The 14,029-nt window shown below is 40.2% G+C and overlaps 1 pseudogene; it reads right to left on the reverse strand.

Annotated features, from left to right (window-relative positions):
• Window positions 1-8,764: 8,764 nt before the first annotated feature.
• On the reverse strand, window positions 8,765-9,670 carry LOC149225406 (uncharacterized; annotated as a pseudogene).
• Between the last annotated feature and the right edge of the window lie 4,359 nt (window positions 9,671-14,029).

Genomic DNA, 14,029 nt, shown 5'->3' on the forward strand with positions numbered 1-14,029 from the left:
AGGTTAGCTTCAACCAATTCTCCTTCTCCTAATTTGAGCTTTGTCCTAGTTATTATTCAACAACAAAATCCAGCACAAGCTTGTCTAACCTTAGCAACCTAGAGCTCTAATACCACTTGATCTGTAATTGATCTAAGACAAAAAATTAAGGTATTACAGACTCATGTGCGTGGATGTGCCTATGTTATTTTATGCAACGGATCGATAAGATTGCGAAATACACAGGCACTAAAGCAATTAAGGAAAACATAACAAGCAAACATATAAACACAACAAGTTTAATAAGGAGTTCACCCAATACTCCTGGGCTACGTCTCCTAGTCCAACCTTCAATGGTGGCCTCTATATTATGTTTTCAAAGCATAGTTTTTACAACAGTGAGCTCAATTCGAGTCTCACACAGTAGATACAAATCAGCAAGACTGTACTTGCATCCCCCCCAAGTCTCTGGAGTACACAGACTCTTCTTACTAAAACTCAACCTCTATTGGTCACAGTAGTATGAGCCCAATCTGAGACTCATACATGATAAGCATATACAAAGGAGTTCACTTGAACCTCTCAAGCCTTCTCTGGAGTACACAAATTATCTGACTCTCTCTGGCTCTATCTTAACTCTGGCTCGATGCTACCTTTTCTTCTGCAGGTCAGCTCGGCTTCTTCTCTCTGCTCTTAGCTTACTAACTTGCTTGTTTTTCTCTATGTCAGTTCGTGGCCTTTAAAGCCAATCTGCTTCCTGACTATTCGTTTCCGCTTCCCGGTTGTCTGGTTCCCCTACCTCTGTCCATCTGAATCCCTCTGTTCTACGTAATCATCACTATATAACGCCTCACGGGGAGGTGGCCACCTATTTCATAATGAACTGAGTGTCAGTTCTTTTGGACATGGTCATTTATTCCGTTACTCCAAGAATGCCCACGAAACACGAACTTCTGCCAATGCATCGTCCACATCGGACTTCAAATCCTATACAAATATGCCTGTTAACCTCGTCAAATCCGATCATCCATCGGATTTGTGTCTCCGCCGTTGATCTGGAGCCTCCAATGTTGGAAATACTGAGAGGGGGGGTGAATCAGTAATTCTTACAATAATTATTCTAGTGATTGCTAAAAGCATATATAGATATTTATATGTATACACAGAAACCAGCAGCTGGAATAAATGCTTTTATTAAAAACTCAAGACAGTACAATGAAATAAATACAACATAAATATATATCTGACTGTGAATAGTTGCCAAGCTCCAACTTGGACTTCAGTGAGGCTCCAACCTCCAGAGAACCAACTCTGTTTTGCAGTGGTTCTACACTTAGGAGCACCTACCCCTAATGACTTTAGTCCTGTTCAATTCTGAGGCTCCAACCTCTTGGGCTCTAACCCAATCTTCGTATCAACTGTTTTGTTGTAGTTTTCTGCACCCAACCCTGTTGAGCTTCTGCCTTTCTCCAGTTCTCCTGCTTCTCTGGTCTCTCCTACCTCTTGCCTGTTCTTCGGCTTCCTCTCTTACAGATTATACATCTATTAGCAACACTTCACCTTGTGTTTCTGTTTTTATGTGTTTTAGGCACCTCTGACTGATCGTTTCCACTTTCCACCGCCTTTTTGGCTTCCTCCTCGGTCGCTTTCATTTCCTCTGACTCGCTTGATCTTTCAACTTCCCGATCCATGGCTTCCTCTATCTATTCGGATTCATCAAATTCTTACAAGTCACGTTAAAGCGGAAGAGAATCCGAATTACAATTGTTAGTTGTGCTATAATCCAACAACTCGAGGATCAAATAAACCCTGCTACCTCCATTTTTACTCTATAACTCTGTGAAGAGTCATTATTCCTCGCCAAATCCTCAAATTCATTGTTTCCCTATCATAACAGTCGGAAACCCATGCGATTGAACCTGCTTTTGATCTCCACCATTGATCTCCCATGATCTGACGGTCTCCGCTATGTTTACCACATGATTAAACCGCGCGCACTTTCCTCGTCATCTGACCGTCCGTTGCACGATCGGACGGTAGTCGCAAGCCCCGATCGCGTGACTTGCGTGCAACCAATATCGGTGCCATCTCATTCTCTGGACCACGATTCAAAAACGAGAAGCATTCAATGTCAAGCATATGGACTTCGTCAATAAAAAGCACACCTGGTACAATTTTAGCTTTTCCTTCTTCCCTCCATTCAGCAACTTTACTGTCAATCTGTTCCCTCACTTCAGAACGGATCTCTCCAATATCTCCTGTAAAGAGGGCCAGAAACCCTTGCATCCTGCTATTGATGACATCGATCTCATGCAACGTAATGCAATGCACCACTTCTTTGTGTTTCTGAAGCTCTCCATCCAGGCACTGTTTGAACTTGGTCTACGGCCCCATTGCATCATAATCCCTGGACCTCGCAAAAGACCGCCCCAACTTTGTTATCTTCCCAGAAGATTTATCGATCGCAATCACGTCCCCACTCTGGACCTTCTCCTTGCTCAAACCTTCGATCATCTTGCTCCCCAAATCATACACAGTCTCCATCTCTGTCATCTCTATCTGCTCCTTGAATATTGCCATATTGACATCAATGAAAATCTGTGTCCAACAATCTCCCCCTTTGTTATTGATGGCAATATTCTTCTGCTTTATCCCCCTTTGTTATTGATGGCAATATTCTTCTGCTTTATCCCCCTTTGACATCAATGGAAAAGGGATGCATATGGACTCCCCCTGTCAAACTGCTCCCCCTGTCCTGCTACATCTTTATGAATGAACTTGAGTGATGATAAAGAAATAACCCCCATCTTTTGACGCAGATGTTCAAACGCTTCTTGAGGAAGAGGTTTTGTGAAAATATCAGCTATCTGCTCCTTAGTACTGATATATTCCAAGACAATGTTTTGTTCAGCTACTTGTTCACGGAGGAAATGATACTTGATTGGTATGTGTTTGGTTCTTGAGTACATCACAGGATTTTTGTTGAGACTGATAGCACTTTTGTTGTCACAATAGACGGAAATTGGTTGATCTGTACATATGTTGAGATCTTTTAGAGCTTCGTTCATCCATAGTATCTGAGAACAACAGTCTGCTGCAGCAATATACTCAGCTTCAGCTGTGGATAATGATATGGATGACTGTTTTTTGTTGAGCCAGTCTCCTAGGAAGAATGCATTTCCACTAGTTCTTTTCCGATCATCTATATTTCCAGCCCAATCAACATCAGTGTATGTAGTTACAGTCAGTGTTGAGTCCTTTTTGTACCAAAGACCAAAATCAGAAGTTCCCTTCAGATATCTGAGAATTCTTTTTACAGCTAATAAATGGGATTGTTTGGGAGCAGATTGAAATCTTCCCATCATTCCTACTACTTGCATTATGTCTGGTCGTGTTGTTGTTAAGTATAGAAGGGCTCTAATCATTGACCTGTAATGAGTTGCATCTACTAGAGGGGAGTCATCATTGACCTGTAATGAGTTTGCAGTTTGTAGTCATAGGTGTGTTCATGGGTGCACAATCCTCCATTCCATTTTTTTTGAGCATGTCTTTTAGATATTTGGTTTGAGATATACACAATCCTGCTCTAGTTTGAGATACTTGAAGTCCAAGGAAGTGGGACAACTCTCCTATCATTGACATCTCAAACTCTTTTGACATGTTTTGAGAAAATCCATGTCTCATTTCATCACTATTACTAGCAAAAATCAGATCATCGACATAAACAAGAGCAACTAGTAACTTACTTTGATCTGTCTTTATGTATAGATTGCTTCCAGCCACTCCTTTTTTGAAGCCTTGTTGTTGTAGATAGTGATCCAGTCTTGCATACGAAGCTCTAGGAGCTTGTTTCAACCCATATAAAGCCTTTTTCAACTTACAAACCAAGTCCTTTCCTGCTATTAGATCAAAACCTTCTAGTTGCTCCATGTAGACTTCCTCCTTGAGTTCCCCATTTAGAAATGTTGATTTCACGTCCATTTGATAGATTTTGAATCCTTTTGAGCAAGAAAATGCCAAGAACATCCTGATAGCTTCCATACGGGCCACTGGTGCAAATGTCTCTTCAAAGTCAATTCCTTCAATTTGTGAATAGCCTTTGCAGACAAGTCTTGCCTTGTTTCTGATAACCTGTCCTTCCTCATTGATTTTATTTTTGAACACCCATTTGGTTCCTATTATGTTTTTGTCCTTCGGACGAGGTACCAACTCCCATGTCTTGTTCTTCTCAATTTGGGTCATTTCTTCTTCCATGGATTTTACCTAATGAGGATCCTTACTTGCTTCTGCAAATGTTTCTAGTCCTATCATAGGGAGGGCAATGAATTTTCTCTTGGGTGTAATTGTTATCCTTCTTCCGGTCTGCACATCTTCATCTCTATCGCCAATGATATGCTCTTTTGGATGATGGCATTGGACATACTTCATCTTTGAAGGGGTATTAGGTGGTTCTCTTTCCTCTCCTTCTTCTTCTTCTTCCTCTTCTATTTCTTCCTCTTTAGGTTCTTCTTCTTCAATGAGAGAGTCATCTTCATGTTCCTCAATTTCCTTTTCTGGAAGATCTTCATCAATTTTTACATCAATGCTTTCCACTATTTTCTTCAGTCGATAATTGTAGCACTTGTAAGCCTTGCTCTGTGTAGAGTATCCAAGAAATATCCCTTCATCAACCCAAGAATCAAACTTTCCGGGTGAGCCATAATTTATTTTTATGAAGCACTTGCTTCCAAAGATCTTGAAGTACTTCACCGAAGCAGGTCTTCCTTTCCATAGCTCATAAGGAGATTTTTCACAATTTGGTCTTAATTGAGTTCGATTCAGGGTATAGACAGCTGTTCCTACTGCTTCTCTCCAGAATTTAGGTTGTAAATCTGCTGCTAATAGCATAGTTCTTTCCATTTCTTGGACTGTTTGGTTTCTTCTTTCAACTATCCCATTTTGCTGAGGTGTTCTGGCAGCCGAGAATTCCCTTTTAATTCCATGAATATTACAAAACTCACTAAACTCGTTTGATGTGAATTCTCCTCCTCTGTCTGTTCTGAGGCACTTAATTTTTGAATCTTTTTCATTTTCTACAAGGGCTTTTAGATTCTTAAAACACTCAAAAGTTTCAGATTTATAGTTTATGAAATATATCCACATCATTCTAGTATAATCATCAACAAATAACACAAAGTACCTTTCTCCTTGGAGTGCTTGATTTCTAGTTGGCCCACATACATCAGCATGGATGATCTCTAAGGGCTTCGATGTAGAGTGTTCCTTTGTCTTATGGCTGATTCTGATCTGCTTTCCATGTTGAAATGGACCACATACTGCTTGATTTGGTTTGAACAACCTTGGGATGTCTCATACAGTTTTGATCTTGCTGATATTGATTAGATTTTCGAAGCTTGTATGTCCAAGTCGCTTGTGCCACAGCCAACTCTCATCTGTCTGAATGAGGTAGCATTTATTTTCTTGAATCTTGTTCAAAATGTAAATGTTTTCTGGTGTCATCACCCCTTTTGCCACAAGTTTCCCTGAGGCAGAGTTCCTTATTTCACAATCTTTAGTGCTGAAAACGACCTTATGTCCTTGATCACAGATTTGGCTGACACTCAGGAGGTTGTGTTTGAGCCCGTCAACTAGCAGAGCATCTTGAGCTTTTCCTTTTCCATTGATCAGATTAACTATTCCTTTTCCTGCAATTTTGCCAGATCCACTTCCAAAAGATGCATTCCCTTCCTTTTTGCTCAGTGAGACAAACTTCCTTCTATCTCCTGTCATGTGTCTGGAGCACCCACTATCTATAAACCACTGGTTTCCATTATTTTGAGCATACAGATCCAGGCCGCATTTTTCCATGCTGGAGTTCTTGCTACTCATCTTTCTTCCTTTGAGTGGGCAGTCTTGTTCATAGTGTCCATTATTGTAGCAGAAAGAGAAAATCAGATCAAATTTGGTCAAGGGATCAAATGAATTAAAGGTTTTGATTTGTCCCTGCCTTTTGGGGGCATATGAGTTGATTATTCTATCCTTTAGCTTTGTATTTTCACTTATGCGAGCCATACAATGTCTGGTTTGATGACCGAAGTTCTTACAGTGAAAGCAGTGTCCAAGAAAGATGGTTTTGTACTTGTTGAAGCAAGCACGGTTTGAGTCAATTTCCTTCCTGGGAATTACTCCTCCCTCGTTCTTTGGATTTGCGATGGGCTCTTGGTGGAGTACAGGTTTGTATTTTTTGTAGTGTCCATGATTCGACTCCACATTCTTCTTTGCAGTAATTCTCTCTTAATTCTTGGGATCTGGGGCGCACTTTTCATCTTTTTGATTGCAGGAAAGTGCATCGGCATAGCTTTTCGCATTATTCTTAGTGCTTGAGGATTCTCCTTTGAAACCTATTCCAGACTTGTAATTTTGAGGTTTTTGATTTTTCAGAATAGTCTCAAATATTTGAGAGCTTTTACAACCCTTTTTAATTTGCTCCAACTCCTTTCTCAGAGACACTATTTCGGTCTCACGTTCTTCACAAGTCTCTTCCTTTTCTTTAAGCTTTGCTTCCAAGAGATCTTCTATCCTTCTTATTTCCTCATTTTCCACTTTGAGAGAAATGATTTTGTTCCGTAGTTTCTCATTTTCTTCAATGGCACTTATTAACAGTTCATCTACATTTCCTTCCAGCCCTGAGTCATCATCATTTGCGAGTGCCATGAATAATGCTTCCTGGCTTTCATCATGATCACTTTCCTCATCTGATTTCCTTTTGATGACCATAAACTCATCCTCATCAGACTCATCTTGCTTGGAGAAGAAGTTTTTCTTATTGAACCCTTTCTTTTTATGTGCCATTCTTTTAGAATTTCCTTCGTCATCATTGTCATGTTTATGAGGACATTTTGCTGCATAACGGCCTATTTTACCACATTTAAAACAAATAAGAGGATACTTGCCTTTAAGCTTAGATCCTTTCTTCAGCTTTCGTACAAATTGAGCCAATTCAGATTCCACATCTGACTCATCACTACAGTCATTCCTTTCTTTCCCCTTCTTTGACCTTGAGGCCTTGAATGCTGTATCTTTGGAGCTTGGGCCACCTTTCCTCATTTCATAGGCAGTGAGAATTCCATGGAGTTCATCCATTTTGAGGGTATCTAGATCCTTTGCTTCTTCTATAGCGCTTATTTTGGAGTCAAACCTGTCTGGAAGAGATCTTAATACCTTTTGAACAATGGTACTTTCTTCAACTTTTTCGTCCAATCCTTTCAGGGAATTTACCACTTCAGCTACTCGGAGGAGGTATGCTGCAATATCTTCTTCATCATCCATCCTCAAACTTTCAAATTGTCTTCTGTGAGTTTGAAGCTTTGCCTTTTTGACTTTTGAGTCTCCATCGTACAAGCCAACTAGCTTCTCCCACATTTCTTTGGCCAAGGTACAGTGCATGACTTTTGTAAACTCGGAATCAGTGATTCCACTAGTGATGGAGTTCATGGCCTTTGCATTTGCGATGTAGGCTTTCCTCTCGTCTTGGTCTGTTGGAAGAGTGGAAGTAGTTTTGTATTCATTTTGAACAAAATGCCAAACTTCAGGTCCAAGGGACATTAAGTAGTAAGTCATTCTTTTCTTCCAGAAACCAAAGTTAGTGTCATCGAACAAAGGAGGTATTCATGATGCTTCATGGTTTCTCATCATGGCTGCAGATCCTTCTTCAAGCTGTTAGGTTAGTATGAAGAATCCTGCTCTAATACCAATTGTTGGAAATACGGAGAGGGGGGGTGAATCAATATTTCTTACAATAATTATTCTAGTGATTGCCAAAAGCATATATAGATATGTATATGTATACACAGAACACAAAAACCAACAGCTGGAATAAATGATTTTATTAAAAGATCAAGACAATACAATAAAATAAATACAATATAAATATATATCTGACTGTGAATAGTTTCCAAGCTCCAACTTGGACTTCAGTGAGGCTCCAACCTCCAGAGCACCAACTCTGTTTTGCAGTGGTTCTGCACTTAGGAGCACCTACCCCTAGTGACTTTAGTCCTGTTCAGTTCTGAGGCTCCAACCTCTTGGGCTCCAACCCAATCTTAGTATCACTATTTTGCTGCAGTTTTCTACACCCAACCCTGCTGAGCTTCTGCCTTTCTCCAGTTCTCCTATTTCTCTGGTCTCTCCTGCCTCTTGCCTATTCTTCAGCTTCCTCTCTTACAGATTATACATCTATTAGCAACACTTCACCTTGTGTTTCTATTTTTATGTGTTTTAGGCACCTCTGACTGATCGTTTCCACTTTCCACCGCCTTTTTGGCTTCCTCCTCACTCGCTGTAGTTTCCTCTGACTCACTTGATCTTTCAGCTTCCCGATCCATGGCTTCCTCTGTCTATTCGGATTCATCAAATTCTTACAAGTCACGTTAATGCGGAAGAGAGGCCGAATTACAACTGTTAGCGCTGCTATAATCCAACAACTCGAGGATCAAATAAACCCTGCTACCTCCATTTTTACTCTATAACTCTGTGAAGAGTCACGTTCCCTTCCAAATACTCAAATTCACTGTTTCCCTGTCATAATAGTTGGAAACCCATGTGATTGAACCTACCTTGATCTCCACCATCGATCGCCCACGATCCGACGATCTCCGCTATGTTTACTGCACGATTAAACACCGCGCACTTTCCTCGTCATATGACCGTCCGTCGCACAATCGGATGGTAGTCGTAAGCCCCGATAGCGCAACTTGCGTGCACGTTAACCCGCAGGGGCAGTGTTAAACCCTGCGGACTTTTCTCGTCATTTGACCTTCCGTCGCACGATCGAACGGTAGTCGCAAGCCCCGATCGTGAGACTTGCGCACACATTAACCCGCGGGCGATGGTTTTTGTCTGCCACGCGCCATGTTCTTACGGGATCGCGCCATCGTATACGAATACCCCTGAGCCCCGGTAAGCGGTGCGGGGAAACCACCTGTCGCCCGAAACCGCTGTTCTCTCGCGCGTTAATCTCCGTGAGTCTTTCGCATGCGACGACCGTTGGATTCACTGCTCTTTGATCTGACAGCTCACATTCATCTTCCATGTATGGCTGTGTCGAAATAATGAGCAGGCGATCTAATAGATCAATGGCTATATCTTGTGGAGACTTGTAATTTGTTCCATAGATTTTTGTGATGCCACGATTTGTTGCAACAACCAATATCGGTGCCATCTCATTCTCTGGACCACGATTCAAAAACGAGAAGCATTCAATGTCAAGCATATGGACTTCGTCAATAAAAAGCACACCTGGTACAATTTCAGCTTTGCCTTCTTCCCTCCATTCAACAACTTTACTGTCAATCTATTCCCTCACTTCAGAATGGATCTCTCCAGTATCTCCAGTAAAGAGGGCCAGAAACCCTTGCGTCCTGCTATTGATGACATCGATCTCATGCAGCGTAACGCAATGCACCACTTCTTTGCATTTCTGAAGCTCTCCATCCGGGAACTATACGAACTTGGTCTGTGGCCCCATTCCATCATAATCCTTGGACCTCACAAAAGACTGCCCCAACTTTGTAATCTTCCCAGAAGCTTTATCGATCGTAATCAAGTCCCCACTCTGGACCTTCTCCTTGCTCAAACCTTCGATCATCTTGCTCCCCAAATCATACACAGTCTCCATCTCTGTCATCTCTATTTGCTCCTTGAATATTGCCATATTGACATCAATGACAATCTGTGTCCAACATCCAAATCCTACGTTCATCGTTCATATCGGACAGGTAAGTAACATGATGTTTACCCGTCTGATGTGTGCGGTTTTCTCTCTCTTCCGCCAGACGCGTGGCACCTATTGTGTGGCATCGGGCAGGACTCGGTTGAAACCGCTTACCGCTTGAAGCCCTTCCGATATTCTGCTGGTTTTTGTGGGACCCCGCTTCTGACGGAATCAGAACGATATTTTTCAACATTTTACAATTATTTCGGGTCCGGGTGCTCGGGGCTTTTCCTTCTTTGAGGGGTTTGCCCTGCGATGTGCGATTAGTGACTTTTCGCTAATCACATATCAGAAACTACCCCCATTTCTTGAATTCACCTTTGGTTTTGCTAATTTGTGGCAGCGCGCATTACCATGGGCCGACGGTCTGCGCACTTGACTGAGGGTCCTCGTTGCTCGGCACTAATCACAAATTGCAATTGTTACGAGGATATCTTCGATAAGCTTGATCTTTATAAGACTTTGAAACTTGGCATGATTTTTTAAAGAGTTTATGAAAACTTAGAGAGTGCTCTAGGATCCAATTTGGATCACTTAGTTCATAAATTTGATCGATTTGATTTCACTGGTATCACCGGCTATCCTCATGATATGCCTGCATTTTATGTCCGGGATGAGTATCTTCCAAATTTCAGTAGAAAGGAATATGAAGATCCAGCTCAGCATCTCCAAGAGTTTCATGAATGCATGGAGTAGTAGGGCATCATTCATGAAGATGTTAAGATGAAGTTGTTCATGTTTTCTTTGGACCAAGAAGCTAGGGATTGGTTCAGGTCTCTGCCTCATTCAAGCATTTCATCTTTGAAAGATTTCCATTTAGCATTCAATTCTTCTTGTAGAATTTATTATCCGCACATGTTTCTTTTTGAAGGTTGTTGTGAATATTATGATTCTAAAGAAACTTTAAAAGCTCAAGATAATCCTGTTGAGGAAACTGATGATCTTGTTGATAATATATCAAGAATTCAGAGAGATTATAGCCAGATTAACTATGAACAATATTTGAAAGCGAGGAACTATCATTTTCTCAAAATGATGCAGAGAAGTTTATAAAGCATGCCTCTTCAATAATCTCCCAAGCGGAGAATTGGTTGACCATGTCCCAAGCAGATCGAGCATCATTTTCTCAAAATGATGTGGAAAAGTTTATAAAACATTTCTCTCCAATAATATCCCAAGCAGATAATTGGTTGACTTGGTTCCAAGCAAATCAAGAGAGTATTCAGATGGAGGAAAGTTCAGACATGCATCAAGAATTTCTGCTCAGCAATCGAGAAGAGGAAGAAATAATTAAGTTGCAAATAAATCCCCAGAGTTCTTATTTTGTTAAATTTGATGATCCTCCTATCTATAATGAAAATGGTTTAAATGGGGAACTGGACGAAGTCCTTCAAGTGCATTAGTTGGGTGTTGAACATACAGGAAGAAACTAGCAAGTGGAATATGTTGGACAACAATATATTGAGCCATCTATCATAGCAAAAGAGGCTATCTTATGTAAGGAGAAAGTTGATAAAGAGATGGTATATCAGTGCATTGAAGAACATAAGGATACCCATGGATCAAAGGTAAACAATCTATTTGAAGTTGATCATATGTTGTGTAATAATGTGAAAAAATTTATTTTCCTTCCTAAGGTTAGAATTACAAATTATTTTCAATCAAAGCTTAAAGATGAAAAGTGGAGACATGAAAGTGACATGGATCATTTTCTTAAAGATGTTGCTGATTGTTTTGTTGAACATATTATCCCAACAAAAGGTTCAATTGAGCAGGAACCTCATGAACATATTTTTTCTCATACTTTTGAAGATCCTGTGGTAGATTACATCGAAGAATTTATCAGCAGTATACACATATAATTTTGTGGATATACTCTTAATTTTCGTTGTGAGCTGCTTTTATGCATAATTTATTTTTTGTTCAGGATGAATTGCATTTTAAAGATTCATTGACAGAATGGTTCTAGATTAAGCACTCAAATTCTAACCTGGTACCATTGGAAGATTGACTTCACCTGATGGAGATCAATCATGTACATAGGTAGGAACTTGTACATAAATAAACTCAGGTGTTGAGCATTTGGTTTTCCAGTTGTAGTTCCTCAGTTTAATCATTAGTTGATGAATAAGGGTGACTTTCCCAGTTGGAAACTGGTTTGCAAAAGCTTTAGACTTCAAGATTGTCAGGTTCCAGTTTGTCAAATTTCAGGGTTTTCATAGTTTTGGACTCCATGCCCAACTAAGGCACTAATCTACGGTTCTTAGCGCTTATGTGGCAAAAGCACTATCCCCAGTTGGAGCCTGATGTTGTAGCTTATATTGTGTTTAAGCTTATTTATCACTTTTATCACAATTTGGTCTAAAAATCATTGCAGGGGTTCAACCTTAATGAGGATCTCTTATCTGCAAAGTCTAAAAGAAATGAAGCATCTTATTTATTCTATATTAGAATCACAAAGGAAGAAGTGTAAAAGAATCGGCCCCAGAGTAGCCAAGGTTGCTATATGAACAAATCACTATATAAATAGTGCTAGACCCGATATATATGTGGATATTGAAACAAGAAAGAAACAAAGTAACATAGCAGAATCGCTAAAGGAACAATTATAAAGGAATCGGACCCGATATATATATATATATATATATATATATATATATATATATATATATATATATATATATATGTGTTTAAACGTCTCATCGTGTCCGTTGTATTGCAAAGCAATGAACGTTGGACCCGAAAACATATATATATCACGTTTATAATTTCGGCGGGTCCGCCGTATCGCAAATCATTAAGGTTTGGATATATGGGTTCCGTCGATTGCGATTGCGATAGGCCGGACCCGATATAACATATATTATGTTTGATTCTCCCGTTGGGTCCGTGATCATCGCATAATGTTTATGACTTATGCCGATTTTGATTTGCGAAGGCGATCCAGACCCGATATATATCTATATATATATATATATATATATACATATACCATGTTTTATATTTCCAGCGGGTCCGCTAATCGTAGTTTGTTAAGGTTTTGGGTTAATACCCCAATTGAAAGCGCCGATTGCGATTGCGATGGGTTTCGGACCCAATGAATTAACAAATACAGATCTATGTATAATCAAGTTTGTAAAGGTATTAAGGCATATTTAAAAGGCAAATGGGCGGATCCGATAGTTGATATACGTTATGTTTTATAAGTCCGGCGGGTCCGCAAGGCGTACAAAAAGGCAGATTTCAAGCTACAAGCGGGTTTTTGGGCAGAGCAAAAATGGTAAGTGATTTTTATTGGAGCTCACCCGATCCCACATATCATTCGACATGTAGCAGCCGGGTGGAGAGAGAAAACCGTCCATTTCGAGTGGGTATTCTCCGGGCTTATGTCCCACCCGAAATCTTTATAGACCGTGTTCACACCTAATCATCAAGATTCGGTGAATAACTGAAATTGATGTAAATAAATAATAGAGAATATGAATAGTCACTGGGAGATGAAATGAACAGTCTCTCCCTCATGTATATAATAAAGACCAACCTAAATGAATATCAACGAATTTTTTTTGAGGTTACTGCCTGGTCTGACATGGTATCAGTGCTATCGCCATTTTTGGCTTCCCTCTACTTTGTAACTCTCTTTTCTACCTATGTTCTACCTTGCATACAAAACACTGCTCTCTATCTTTTATTCATATTCGTATTCACCTGCATATAAAAGCGTTGCTCCTCTGCTCTGCTTTGACATATAATACGCTGCTCATTTCCCATATAATACGTTTCCATGGTAAACGTTGTGGTAGGTTGCCGATGGTGTTAGTTGCCTGAAACCTGCTCCATGCATAGTATACGTTTTATTCTTGCAGTGAATAGTCTGCCCTCCAAACCGTTCTGTTGGGTGAATATCGCTAGACGAGCATAATTACAGCATCTACCTTTTCATAGACCTTTTTTTTTCCAGATTTCTCAACGCCACATTGCAGCCCTGTCTTCAACACTTTAGGGTTGTGATTTGTATCATGGGGTAAGGGTTCCATTGTGATTCGGTGGCCACAGTCCAGGCATGTCCTTGTCCTGAATTTTTTTTTTTGCTAGCTCTTGTATTGCGTGAGCCTGTTTGTAATAGATGGTGTCTGATGCATTATAGTGCATTGCATTGGTAGTTATCAAAAGGGCTTCCTTCTCAAACTGTTCAAAAGCTTCTTCCGTATTCTACCAAAATCCATTGGGTTTTGTATGATTTCATGCTAATCTGGGAGCTCGTTGGGATCCACAAGCTTAGCAAATACACCATAAGTA

This window comes from Pinus tabuliformis, chromosome J, assembly GCF_031772625.1.
Source record: "Pinus tabuliformis cultivar Carrire ecotype Pingquan chromosome J, CPIR1, whole genome shotgun sequence".
In the NCBI taxonomy this organism is placed as follows: Eukaryota; Viridiplantae; Streptophyta; class Pinopsida; order Pinales; family Pinaceae; genus Pinus; species Pinus tabuliformis.